This window comes from Oncorhynchus tshawytscha, linkage group LG26 (assembly GCF_018296145.1).
Source record: "Oncorhynchus tshawytscha isolate Ot180627B linkage group LG26, Otsh_v2.0, whole genome shotgun sequence".
Taxonomy (NCBI): domain Eukaryota; kingdom Metazoa; phylum Chordata; class Actinopteri; order Salmoniformes; family Salmonidae; genus Oncorhynchus; species Oncorhynchus tshawytscha.
The window spans coordinates 29,372,151-29,385,514 of NC_056454.1; the positions used below are offsets into that span (position 1 = coordinate 29,372,151).

At 44.6% G+C, this 13,364-nt stretch overlaps 1 non-coding gene across 1 annotated transcript; it reads right to left on the reverse strand.

The window, feature by feature from the left end:
* Positions 1-1,195: 1,195 nt before the first annotated feature.
* On the reverse strand, positions 1,196-1,269 carry trnan-guu. The gene has a single exon. It is a non-coding gene; the product is annotated as a tRNA-Asn (tRNA).
* Between the last annotated feature and the right edge of the window lie 12,095 nt (positions 1,270-13,364).

Genomic DNA, 13,364 nt, shown 5'->3' on the forward strand with positions numbered 1-13,364 from the left:
TGATATTTCAACCTGCATGTGCTGATCGCCTCTGGTGTGGGTGGACAAAATCAACATGTGCACGCTGACGTACTCATGCGAGCAGTCTGGTCAGCATATAACGTCACAGTTTTCCTTTATCTGGTCTAGTACACATCCACACTATACAGCACCTCACCATCAGCCATAGAGGATTACAATATTATCAGTTATCACAGAACCCTCCAGGACATCACCAAGATTCACAGCTGTGAATTACAGAGCAGCAGCCATTAAAGCTTGTGGAGCTGGCTATTGTTTAATGATATGTAAAAATAGTAAAGCTTAATTTAGGGTTCTACTATTCAATCTGTAGTGCTGAAGTTCAGCATTACAGCGTGGTTGAAATCTAAAGGCAATGTTTCCACGTTGGCGGAAACTGCATTCACGGTAAATCCCGCCCAGCCCAATCGGAAATTACCCTTACATTTCTATCGCACAATCTGTAAAGCTTCATCGATAGAGATGTAATATAGCTCTTAATTACACTCCGTGCACACAGCGCTCACCCCTAATAACCCGCCCACGCTCCCCTTCTCCCATAAAAAAGAAGTGCTGAAATGGGCTGGAGGGTTGTAGGGTTGTTTTTTGTGGAGTACGCGGGTTTTGCTGAGGTTGATGAGCTTCAATGACACAAATATTACAGCAAATATAGTCATATAGACAGTAACACATGTGTCCCACTATATTCTCACATGGGAAATAGCACTTACACCAGCATATAGTATTACTTCTCCGCTATTTGTCAATGATAGCGTCTTCCCGCCTTTAGATCTCCTGGCGATTGTTTTATCAAGCGGTTAAATAACTTCATTCTAATGAGTTGAGTTGTTTGGTTTCCAGATGCTTTTTGATAGCCTTTATGTTAAACATGTGGAAGCTGCTTTCGATGTACAACACCGTGAATCGGAAGCACAGAAAAAATATATAAACAAAAATGCTATTGCTATTAGGTTATTGCTATGTTATTAATTTTGCATTCCTATGTTCTAACATAGTTTATTTTTATTCATTACTGTATAATGGTCACTGGCAGGTTCCACCTCCTCCAAAGTGAAAGTGTTTATGAGTATCTACCTCATGCAGTGGACGCGCAGTCACATGGTTCTGAAAGCATGACTCCATTCTTTACATTCCGCAAAGTCTGTAAATCAATCGTGTGATAAGAAAAACTTTCCGTCCCTGGGTGGGCTCGAACCACCAACCTTTAGATTAACAGTCTAACGCGCTAGCCGATTGCGCCACAGAGACAACTGAGTCGAGACGCGACGCGATAGAAGAAACTACTGTGCGTGGTGCTGAAATCATTCGCTGCTAGGTTCTCATTTTATACAGAGCCTGAGCGCTGCAGCTTCTTTTAGTGGGTCAACACTCCTAGAACGCTATTGTATATGTATGCAGGCGTGTGTAGTGAATGAAGTGTGTTGGTGCTGCCATGGAACAAAACCCTGCACATAACAACCCGCTGAATATTTTATGAGGATTGTTCGTGACTAAAAAAACTCTCTCTTTCTGGGTAGGTTCAAACCATCCACCTTCAGATTAACAATCTAACACGCTAGCCGATTGCGCCAGAGAGACAGCTAAAAAAAGCGTATGGCCACAAACAGTAACGAAGAGAGGCTCAACTCGGCAGAAAATCTGTCTCCTTCCAGCAGGTGGCATTTTTTCGTTGTTATGCCTAACAAGCAAAGAGTTTTTGTAAGGATTATAATAATGAATCACAATAATGAGATGTATTTACCAATCCAAAGAAAGCATAGGCATCCCGCCGTGCCGCTTTGTGGACAACGACTCCCATTGTTAGGGCGGAGAGATATCTTGTCAGTATATCTATAATCTTTGACACAAGGTAGAAAAACTGCTGTCTGCGGTGCTGAAACTGATCTCTGCTGCTCTATCACTGAGCACTACCTGAGCTCTGCAGCTGTTTGTCAGTTGCTGTTCCTCGTTCCTGCTCATAGAGAGCCACAGGTTGTGTGTTCAGGTATGCTTGTATGGGTGCTGAATCGGGTATGTTAGTGCTGGGACAGATTCTGATTGGGATAACAAGCAGCAGTAGTTCTGGTGTTTGGTTTTCATCACTGGTTATTTGAAGAAATCACGATTTCGAAAGTGTTAGCATCTTTCGAATTTCTGAAGGGGAAGGGGCAATCGGCCCGTAACTTGCAAAGAGAGAGTGTGGAGCTCCTCGTTCTGGTTCCGCTCCTCGTTCCAGCATTTCTGGATCCATTCCCTTAACACGTATGGACCCAGAACTTAATAAAGCAGCTGGATTAGACGATATTAGATCATTACAGCAGACGACTCCTACACAGAGATATACCTTGAAAAAAGACGCACAAACGCACAGTCACACATAATTTTGACAATGCTGCCATGAAACACCAGACCAAAGATGAGTCGCACACTCTCCCCTTTCACTGCTCTTTATATCAACAACCAGCTCTTAGTATAGCTCAGCTTCTAACCTACTAGTGTGTGTGTGTGTGTGTGTGTGTGTGTGTATGTGTGTGTGTGTGTGTGTGTGTGTGTGTGTGTGTGTGTGTGTGTGTGTGTGTGTGTGTGTGTGTGTGTGTGTGTGTGTGTGTGTGTGTGTTTGCGTGTGTGTGTGTGCATTTGCGTGTGTCCACAGTGAAAGTATTTGCAGTTGGAACAGCCTCGCCCGTAGCAAGATTAAGAATGCAGAGTAGGATTATTTGTTTGCAGCTTGAAGCGTTTGGACTTCAACTAATTCACAATCAATGGGAGTTACAGCACAAGGATACAGACTCTGACACTATGGCATCGTGATAGAGACGCAAAGCCCTTTCTCATGATAGAGACTCAAAGCCCTTTCTAATGATAGAGACGCAAAGCCCTTTCTCATGATAGAGACGCAAAGCCCTTTCTCATGATAGAGACTCAAAGCCCTTTCTCATGATAGAGACGCAAAGCCCTTTCTCATGATAGAGACTCAAAGCCCTTTCTCATGATAGAGACTCAAAGCCCTTTCTAATGATAGAGACGCAAAGCCCTTTCTCATGATAGAGACTCAAAGCCCTTTCTCATGATAGAGACGCAAAGCCCTTTCTCATGATAGAGACGCAAAGCCCTTTCTCATGATAGAGACTCAAAGCCCTTTCTAATGATAGAGACGCAAAGCCGTTTCTCATGATAGAGACGCAAAGCCCTTTCTCATGATAGAGACGCAAAGCCCTTTCTCATGATAGAGACGCAAAGCCCTTTCTCATGATAGAGACTCAAAGCCCTTTCTCATGATAGAGACTCAAAGCCCTTTCTCATGATAGAGACTCAAAGCCCTTTCTCATGATAGAGACTCAAAGCCCTTTCTCATGATAGAGACGCAAAGCCCTTTCTCATGATAGAGACGCAAAGCCCTTTCTCATGATAGAGACGCAAAGCCCTTTCTCATGATAGAGACGCAAAGCCCTTTCTCATGATAGAGACGCAAAGCCCTTTCTCATGATAGAGACGCAAAGCCCTTTCTCATGATAGAGACGCATGATAAAATTGCATGAGATACAGAAGTAGGATCTTCATTTGAGCCAGTTTATGTGGATTAATGGACATTTTTGTAAAGGCTGATACATTTTTCATTAGGGCAAACCAAGTCAGACATTTCAAAATGGCAAAGGCAAACTTTAGAAGCCTTTTTAAAACTCAAATACAAAACAAGGTTGCATTTCCTGCAATGCAGGAAAAGTCAGACAACAAAAGAGTGATTAAATTAAGATTAAAATAAAGAAGCTGAAACCCAGGTTATGTTTCTTAATGTCCCCTTGTCTGTTTGTTGGGGAGAGAAAGAGGGAGGATGGTTGAGGAGGGAGGAGGAAGGTGGGTATAAAACGAAGGGAAATAAAGGAAGCGAAGGAGTGAGACTGGGGGAGCAGCAGTATTAACTCCAATGGGATAATGGTGTGTCAGTGTGACCAAACTCAGAAAATGGGAAACTGTCTTTCATCATCACTAAAGTGTCCTCTCCACAACCCTGCAGATAAAATTAACATGGCGGGACTCCAAAGAAAAGTGTTTCAATTTACTTCTAAGTGGAGTAACATTGATTCTTGGTTTAACAGTAGGGCCTGGAGGCATCTCTCTCTCTCTCTCTCTCTCTCTCTCTCTCTCTCTCTCTCTCTCTCTCTCTCTCTCTCTCTCTCTCTCTCTCTCTCTCTCTCTCTCTCTCTCTCTCTCTCTCTCTCTCTCTCTCTCTCTCTCTCTCTCTCTCTCTCTCTCTCTCTCTCTCTCTCTCTCTCTCTCTCTCTCTCTCTCTCTCTCTCTCTCTCTCTCTCTCTCTCTCTCTCCTCCCTCCCTCCCTCCCTCCCTCCCTCCCTCCCTCCCTCCCTCCCTCCCTAATGTTTTTGGTAGATCACTAAAGTGGAATGGCTCTCATTTTTGCAAACTGTATGTAGCCTAATTAATTTATATTGGATTCAAGTTGTTCATCAAAACATGTTAAATTATTAAATCAGAATAGCTGGCATACAGTTTGATTTTCTGTCAGATCCCTGGCAAAATTGTCTAATAAATATGCATGACATCATAAGACAATACTCCAGTTGTTTTTGATTATATCAGCTTACTATCTATTAAATATACCATTGAGGTTATACAACATTCATTTTATTGGCTGCTTGTGTGGACATCATTGGTCTCCCAGTCAAGATCGGTCTCCCAGTCAGCATCGGTCTCCCAGTCAAGGTCATGATACAGTCAGAACAAGAGAACTGAAGGATTGTGTTAATTGTGTTAATTGTTATGAGCATTGTTATGAGCATGGTTGACTAGCCCGGCTGTACAGTATCTGTGGTCTTCCAAAGCAGAGCAGACAGCAAAGGCAGAGTGATGACTGGGAATGTACTGGGTGATGAGTGGGTGCTGACTGGGAGTTGACTGAGTGATGACTGGGTATTGACTGGGAGTTGACTAAGTGATGACTGGATGCTGACTTGATGCTGACTAGAAAATTACTGGGTGCTGACTGGGTGCTGACTGGGTGCTGACTGGTTGATGACTGGGTGATGACTGGGTGCTGACTGGGTGATGACTGGGTGCTGACTGGGTGATGACTGGGTGATGACTGGGTGCTGACTGGGTGATGACTGGGTGCTGACTGGGTGCTGACTGGGTGATGACTGGGTGATGATTGGGTGATGACTGGGTGCTGTAGAAGGCCTGGATGCATTGATCCCAACATCATCTTAATCATCTCCCAAACATGCATGAACACATAAATACACAAGCATACACACTCACTCAGGCACTTCACATGCACACACACACACAATGACACATGTCGACATTCCCCAGGCTGAAGACAGTTTTTATTTCCCAGTGAGAGATACAGAGACACAAACACACAGACTAGAGGGCATCAAAACACTGAGTCTGCCACCAGAACACACATAGCCAGCTCCAACACTGCTTTAGAAGGACTACAATATATATATATTTTTAAATGAAATAAAATGTCCATCAATGGAGTGGTATAGTAAGAAACATAATTCGATTCTGAAGATGTGTATCTACTAGCTAGCTGTTTAGTCCATAACAGGGGAGGAAAAAGTCTGAGCTGAGTTTTATTGATGTGCTGTTGTTTGGAAGATGGGAGAAGCTGGAAATGATCCTCTCCCTGCTCTGTGTGAGTTTTTTTCAGAGAGGGAGGGGAGAGAGTGTGTGTGTGTGTGTGTGTGTGTGTGTGTGTGTGTGTGTGTGTGTGTGTGTGTGTGTGTGTGTGTGTGTGTGTGTGTGTGTGTGTGTGTGTGTGTGTGTGTGTGTGTGTGTGTGTGTGTGTGTGTGTGTGTGTGTGTGTGTGTGTGTGTGAGAGAGAGAGGGAGAGAGAGAGAGAGAGAGAGAGAGAGAGGGTGTGGGTGTCATATTTGGAGATTTAGTGCTAACCTTGATCAGGTGGCCAGAGGTTAATAGTGCCAGTATCAGCTGTGAGTTGAAAAGCATTTAGCCATTATAATTGATGATGCAATTACTGTCTGTATAAGCTAATGCCCTGCTCCTCTACATCTTGTACTGAGGCCATACATCTCACCCCGACACACAAATACGCATGCACGCACACACATTCACGCACTGCCCTACCCCCTCCACATATTTTTAATAAACCGAAACTCAGCAAAACAAAACAAACAAGCACAAAAGAAACGTGAAGCTACTGGTGCACACAGGCAACTGTCCGTAGACAAGATCCCACGAATAACCATGGGGAAATGGCTACCTAAATATGATCCCCAATCAGAGACAACGATAAACAGCTGCCTCTGACTGGGAATCATATCAGGCCACCATAGAAATACAAAACACCTAGATGACGCACCCAAGACAGTAACTCCCCCAAAGGTGCGGACTCCGACCGCAAAACCTGACTCAATAGGGGTCTTGGTGGGCATCTATGATGGATGACACAGGGCGTTGCTGGAGGCTCCGGACCGCCGACCGTCGCAGGAGGCTCCGGACCGCCGACCGTTGCTGGAGGCTCCGGACCGTCGACCGTCGCTGGCGGTTCTGGACCGCCGACCGTCGCTGGAGGTTTCGGACTGTAGACCGTCTCAGGAGGTTCCGGACTGTAGACCGTCTGAGGAGGTTCCGGACTGTAGACCGTCTCAGGAGGTTCCGGACCGTGGGCCGTCTCAGGAGGTTCCGGACCGTGGACCGTCTCAGGAGGCTACGGACCGCAGACCGTCGCTGTAGGCTCCGAACCGCCGACCGTCGCTGGAGGCTCCGGACCGCCGACCGACGCTGGAGGTTCCGGACCGCCGACCGTCGCTGGAGGTTTCGGACTGTAGACCGTCTCAGGAGGTTCCGGACTGTAGACCGTCTCAGGAGGTTCCGGACTGTAGACCGTCTCAGGAGGTTCCGGACTGTGGATCATCTCAGGAGGTTCCGGACTGTGGACATTCTCAGGAGGTTCCGGACTGTGGACCATCTCAGGAGGTTCCGGACTGTCGATAGTCGTTGGAGGTTCCGGACTGTGGACCATCTCAGGAGGTTCCGGACTGTCGACAGTCGTTGGAGGTTCCTGACTGTGGACTGTCGTTGGAGGTTCCGGACTGTGAAACGTCGCCAGAAGCTCTGGACTGTGGAGGCGCACTGGAGGCCTGATGCGTGGTGCCGGCACTGGTGGTGCCTGGCTGGTGACACGCACCTCAGGTCGAGTGCGGGGAGGAGGCACAGGACGTACTGGACTGTGGAGGCGCACTGGAGGCCTGATGCGTGGGACCTGTTAAGGTGGCACCGGGCTGATGACGAGTACCTCAGGGCGAGTGCGGGGAGGAGGCGAAGCGTGAGTAGAGTTCCACATAATTTGAATAAACCGAAACTCAGCAAAACAAAACAAACAAGCACAAACGAAACAAACGTGAAGCTACTGGTGCACACAGGCAACTATCCGTAGACAAGATCCCACAAATAACCATGAGGAAATGGCTACCTAAATATGATCCCCAATCAGAGACAACGATAAACAGCTGCCTCTGATTGGGAACCATATCAGGCCACCATAGAAATACAAAACACCTAGATGACCCACCCAAGTCACTATTACACCCCAACCAACACAGAAAATAAACAGCTTACTATGCTCAGGGTGGGACAGAGTCCATGGAGTTAATTTGTGTTCTGATAAACAAACTCTTCATCTCAGTAGAGACTGGTTATACCTGGGTTACTACCTGGTGATAATAAACACATGCACACACAAACACACACGCACAAGCACACACACACAAACAAACATACACACCGCACCCCGCCTAGTTCATGTGCCACAGCAGGAGGGTATTTTACTGTTATTAGGGGGTCTGTTATGTAAACAGATGTCAAGTCAGCAGGTGGGCTCTGAGTGCACAACACACAGGACCCCCAGGGGCCTTGAGTAATGGGTTGGCATGGAAACCAAGTGATCTGACTGATGCGTGATTGACACCACAATATCTATATATAATATTGACACACAGACGAAAAGCACATTGCCTTGTTAGAGCAGAGCAAAGCAGCCCCGAGTAACACTTACAACCTTCACACATATCACAGAGAGAAATTAAATAAAAACAGTGTGGTGTTTGAGAGGAGCCAGAGCATCATGACAGCAAACTAAACTACTCCAGAGGAATTGTGTAGTGTTTCTGAAAAACAAAAGTATTTTGAGAGATAATATGGATCTCTACTCGTCATCTGACAGCACACCCAGAAAATATCACAACTTTAAACTTGTGCTCATTCTGACACAAGCGGCCAACCAAAACAATGAAATTCTACAAATTCAAAGTAATTGCAAATGTGTATGTAACAAAATCATGTGCCTTTGCCTCTCTTTAGGGTGTCAGTCAGGGTGGACCCTGGGGGCTTGGAGGGCTATAGAACCCTGGACAGACAGACAGACAGACAGACAGACAGACAAACAGACAGACAAACAGACAGGGATTGTATATACTCTCCGTTGTCTGTTTGTCTTTCATCACGACGTACAAGCGCGAACGCTCTAATCCTCCTGATGAATCCCACAACCTGTCTGGCCCCAACAGAATGAAGGAAGGATTTACAGACTGCATGGAGGACTGGAAAGGATGGATGGAATCCCAGGAGGGATGGAGAGGTGTTTTAAACGAGATGTATGTAACAACATCATGCAGCTCTTTTTTTCCCTGTAGAAGATAAACAAAGAGAGGGAAGGCAGTTAACTTCACAACACAAGGCCTCAAGCTAGGCTTCTTATAAATGATCATATAACTACATTTATTGGCCAAGTAAAATGCCTGGCAGTCTATCTTGTTTACTTGTTTATGTTCTGGTGCAGATGCAGTAGTTTGTTGATGCTTTAAATGAGCTGTGGAATTCTCTGAGTAGTTGTGATAGCTCTGTCATTGAGGTGTCCTCCTTTTTACCACAACGGGTGTGTGTCTATCTGTGTGTGAGTGTATGTGTGTTGTCTATCTGGTGGGTGGAGATGAGGACCCGTCTCTCGTTCCCTGATGGTGTACTCATCTGAGATCTCTAAAATAGACCCAGATTGTGGTTCCCAACTGTGACGGTTCTAATCATAGATACTTCCCCCTCAGGCTTGACAACTGCCCATCCACATCAACACACTCTGCAAAAGTTGCGTCGGTAGAGGAGTAGGTCTGTACAACAACAGTATCGTCCTGACAGTGAACAACTCTCCACAACAGCAACATAAACAGACTTAGAGGGAGGGGCATCAACTCTCTTTCATCATCATGGTGTCAAACTGTGATACATCTGTTATCCTACTGAGTCATTCCATACAGTCTATGGAACACCAAGGTTTCATTCCAAACACAGCTGTTCTGTCCATCTTAAACACTTTAGTACCAAAACATAGCGATTGTAAGCTTGAAACATGGCTAACTAACAACTATGAATAGTGCATTATTTCTTGTCATAGGAGCAGCAGGGTTCATCTCAGAGAAAGAGACTGACAACGGTACATGGTTTCTCTCTAGATAGAGTGGCATGACGTCTGTTTAAACAGCAATCAGCTCACAATCTTGTCCTCACTGTCGACGGCCTGTGGCTTTAAATACTCATTCACACATAATCATCCCTATTCAAAACGTATTCAAATGACTCATCAGGCGCAGTGTTAAAGTAGGACTGGAGTATGTGCAATTACCCATCTCTATAGCACATCTTTTAGCCTAAACTGTGTGTGTGTGTGTGTGTGTGTGTGTGTGTGTGTGTGTGTGTGTGTGTGTGTGTGTGTGTGTGTGTGTGTGTGTGTGTGTGTGTACAGTACGTGCGTACATGCATGCTGGAGTGTGCGTGTACTGATGTCAACAGTGTGGTGTGTGTGAACAGAACAGTAGAAGAGACTTAAATACACTGTTTGTAGTTTGAATCAATATTGGTTAAAGTGCAACATTTAACCCCCTGTCAATTATTAGGTGTGTTTGCTTTTCACACCACAGCCATATTTGTATAAATCCCAATGCATAAAAACAAGTTTGTAAGTTATTTTCAACCGGTTAAGCTACAAACACCAAACCAATTTTAAAATGTGCACAATGTGCACAATCGATTGCTTGAATACAGATTTTTGATGCTATTTGTACCTATTTAACGACAACCGCTTAAAACATGCATAAAAGCTCAATAGACTTCATGGCAAAAAAGCATTCGCCACCGTGAAGCGTTTCAGCTACTAACACCAACACAGCATTCGCCACCGCGAAGCGTTTCAGCTACTAACACCAACACAGCATTCGCCACCGCGAAGCGTTTCAGCTACTAACACCAACACAGCATTCGCCACCGCGAAGCGTTTCAGCTACTAACACCAACACAGCATTCGCCACCGCGAGCGTTTCAGCTACTAACACCAACACAGCATTCGCCACCGCGCGTTTCAGCTACTAACACCAACACAGCATTCGTTTCAGCGTTTCAGCTACTAACACCAACACAGCATTCGCCACCGCGAAGCGTTTCAGCTACTAACACCAACACAGCACAGCGTTTCAGCTACTAACACCAACACAGCATTCGCCACCGCGAAGCGTTTCAGCTACTAACACCAACACAGCATTCGCCACCGCGAAGCGTTTCAGCTACTAACACCAACACAGCATTCGCCACCGCGAAGCGTTTCAGCTACTAACACCAACACAGCATTCGCCACCGCGAAGCGTTTCAGCTACTAACACCAACACAGCATTCGCCACCGCGAAGCGTTTCAGCTACTAACACCAACACAGCATTCGCCACCGCGAAACGTTTCAGCTACTAACACCAACACAGCATTCGCCACCGCGAAGCGTTTCAGCTATTAACACCAACACAGCATTCGCCACCGCGAAGCGTTTCAGCTACTAACACCAACACAGCGTTGAAATGTGAAGAATGACTCTTCAGATGGCTTCAACACAGCTTTTTGCTACCATTCATACTTTCTAAACTATAAAGCTTGTTGTGTCCCCATTCATTTCCAGCCAGGTCACCCGTGATACAAGTCAGTATTTGACGTCCCTCCATGTCTGAAGACTTTGAGAGATAACGTGGAAACTGGCCACTAGGGGCAACAAGTAGGTTTTGGTTTTGATAGGGCATTGTAGACGGGGATGGAAGTAAGCATCTGCCTATTCCAAACCTTAAAAGTTGTTTTTTATATATATCTTTTAAGTTCATCCCAAACCTTAACCCTTACCTTAATCATTTGGAGTTAATGTCTAACCTTGAGAATTCGAATTTAAAGAGGAACTGACAGCATTTTAGCAACATGAAATCTTATTAAAATCTGTTCATATACAGGAAGGATATGACACCTTTTTTTTTTTTTTTACATTTCCCGACAAGCCAGCACATAGATATGGTCATTTTCACATTTTCATGAATTCATCGAATATTTGGGAAGGATGAAGAGTAATGCATTTGTTACATTTCTATAGCAATATAGAGTGTGTTTGGACAATTAGCAGACACTGCAGTAATTAAAACCCAGGACTGGAGAATACTCAGACCGGTGCGCCATAGCCAATCGGAGCTACTGTAAATTAGGCCTATATTCAAGTAAGCCATTTGCCACAAGGGCCTGTCATCATTCACTTTGAACTGGACTGTGTGTTTACAGGCAGGAGCAACAGCTGACTTTAGATCATTAGAACGCATTCACCAAAAGCTCCAAAATACACCTGAATTGATTTCTGCAAATATGAAAATACCACAAGAGTCCGCTTACATTTGGGAACTTCACAGTTCTATTGGTCAAACAACCATGAAAAGGCTATTTCTCCCTCAGTTTCCCATGCACATCAACAACAACAAGATCAACAACTACTGCTAGCCAGAGCGAGATGAGCTAAAATCTAACGAGGGAACTTTAGATAAACACTCTCAAACATTTGATAAACAGCAGCTTGCCTGCCAATGCATGCTGGTCCCAAACCACGTTTACACAACTGCCCATTTGATCGATACCAAATACATTTGATTGACAACTAAGAGATATGCTAACTGTGGATAACAGTCGTTCAAATTCAGCATAGCTATCTAACTAGCTGGCAAAGTGATTCACATTTCTTACTAGCTAACCAAATGACACCTGCATCTCTAGCTGTAGCAATCAAAAAACAATGAGGGGAAAAAGTCGGTCACTCACCCACTCCTCCAATGACATGACATCATCCCAGCAGCTAGGTAGCTAGCTAACATTAAGCTTCTTGTTATTAGATTCTTTAAAAAATTGCTAGCTACATAAATAGATACGGTAGACCAGGGGTGTCAAACTCAATCAACGCACAAGCGATATTGAAAAAACACAATGAATTTGCGGGCCGATTTATAGCCGATTTGTTTGTATAAAAAAAAAACATGCAACCGCAACCTAAGGTGGCCATTGTTTTATTTGAAAAAAGAAGGCCCTTTATAATGTCCACATATGTATGTATATATATATATATATATATATATATATATATAACCTTTATTTAACTAGGCAAGTCAGTTAAGAACAAATCCTTATTTACAATGACGGCCTACCCCGGCCAAACCCGGGCGACGCTGGGCCAACTGTGCGCTGCACTATGGAACTCCCAATCATGGCCGCTTGTGATTCAGCCTGGAATCGAACCAGGGGATGCAGTGCCTACCCCTGCTAGGCTTCATATAGCATTTTAACATATTAAAACAAAAGAAGAGATAAATCATACCTGTCCAGACTTTGCTGCTATGCTTACAGATGTGCATAATATACTGCGACTCTAATAAAAAAAGTATTTAATAACCCCAAATACCAAAAACGTAGCTAGGTTGTTGTAACATTTAAACTTAAAACATGTTTTTCATTTTTTGCACTGCATGGATCACTGGTGTGCTTGAATGCAGCATTGCTGTATGGTGAACTCAAAATGTTTTGTAGCTGAGCAACCACCGGTGTGGTTGAATGCAGCATTGCTGTATGGTGAACTCAAAATGTTTTGTAGCTGAGCAACCACCGGTGTGGTTGAATGCAGCATTGCTGTATGGTGAACTCAAAATGTTTTGTAGCTGAGCAGCCACCGGTGTGGTTGAATGCAGCATTGCTGTATGGTGAACTCAAAATGTTTTGTAGCTGAGCAACCACCTAGGTTACTGCTCAAATGTTGCTGTAATAGGCCTTTGCATGGTGTTTTGTTTGCCAGTTTAGTTTCTTGGTTATTCATTGTCAAGCTTTAGAAACCAAAGCCAGACTGCCTAGATAGGACTGTGGCATGTGTCTGTACACCTTTCCTCCACTGCGCGATGTAAACGTTGAATTATTGAGTCATTGAAACTGAATGATTGGAGGCAGCAAACAACGTTCCAGGCCAACTGTATTTACAACCTGATAGTAATATTTGTTG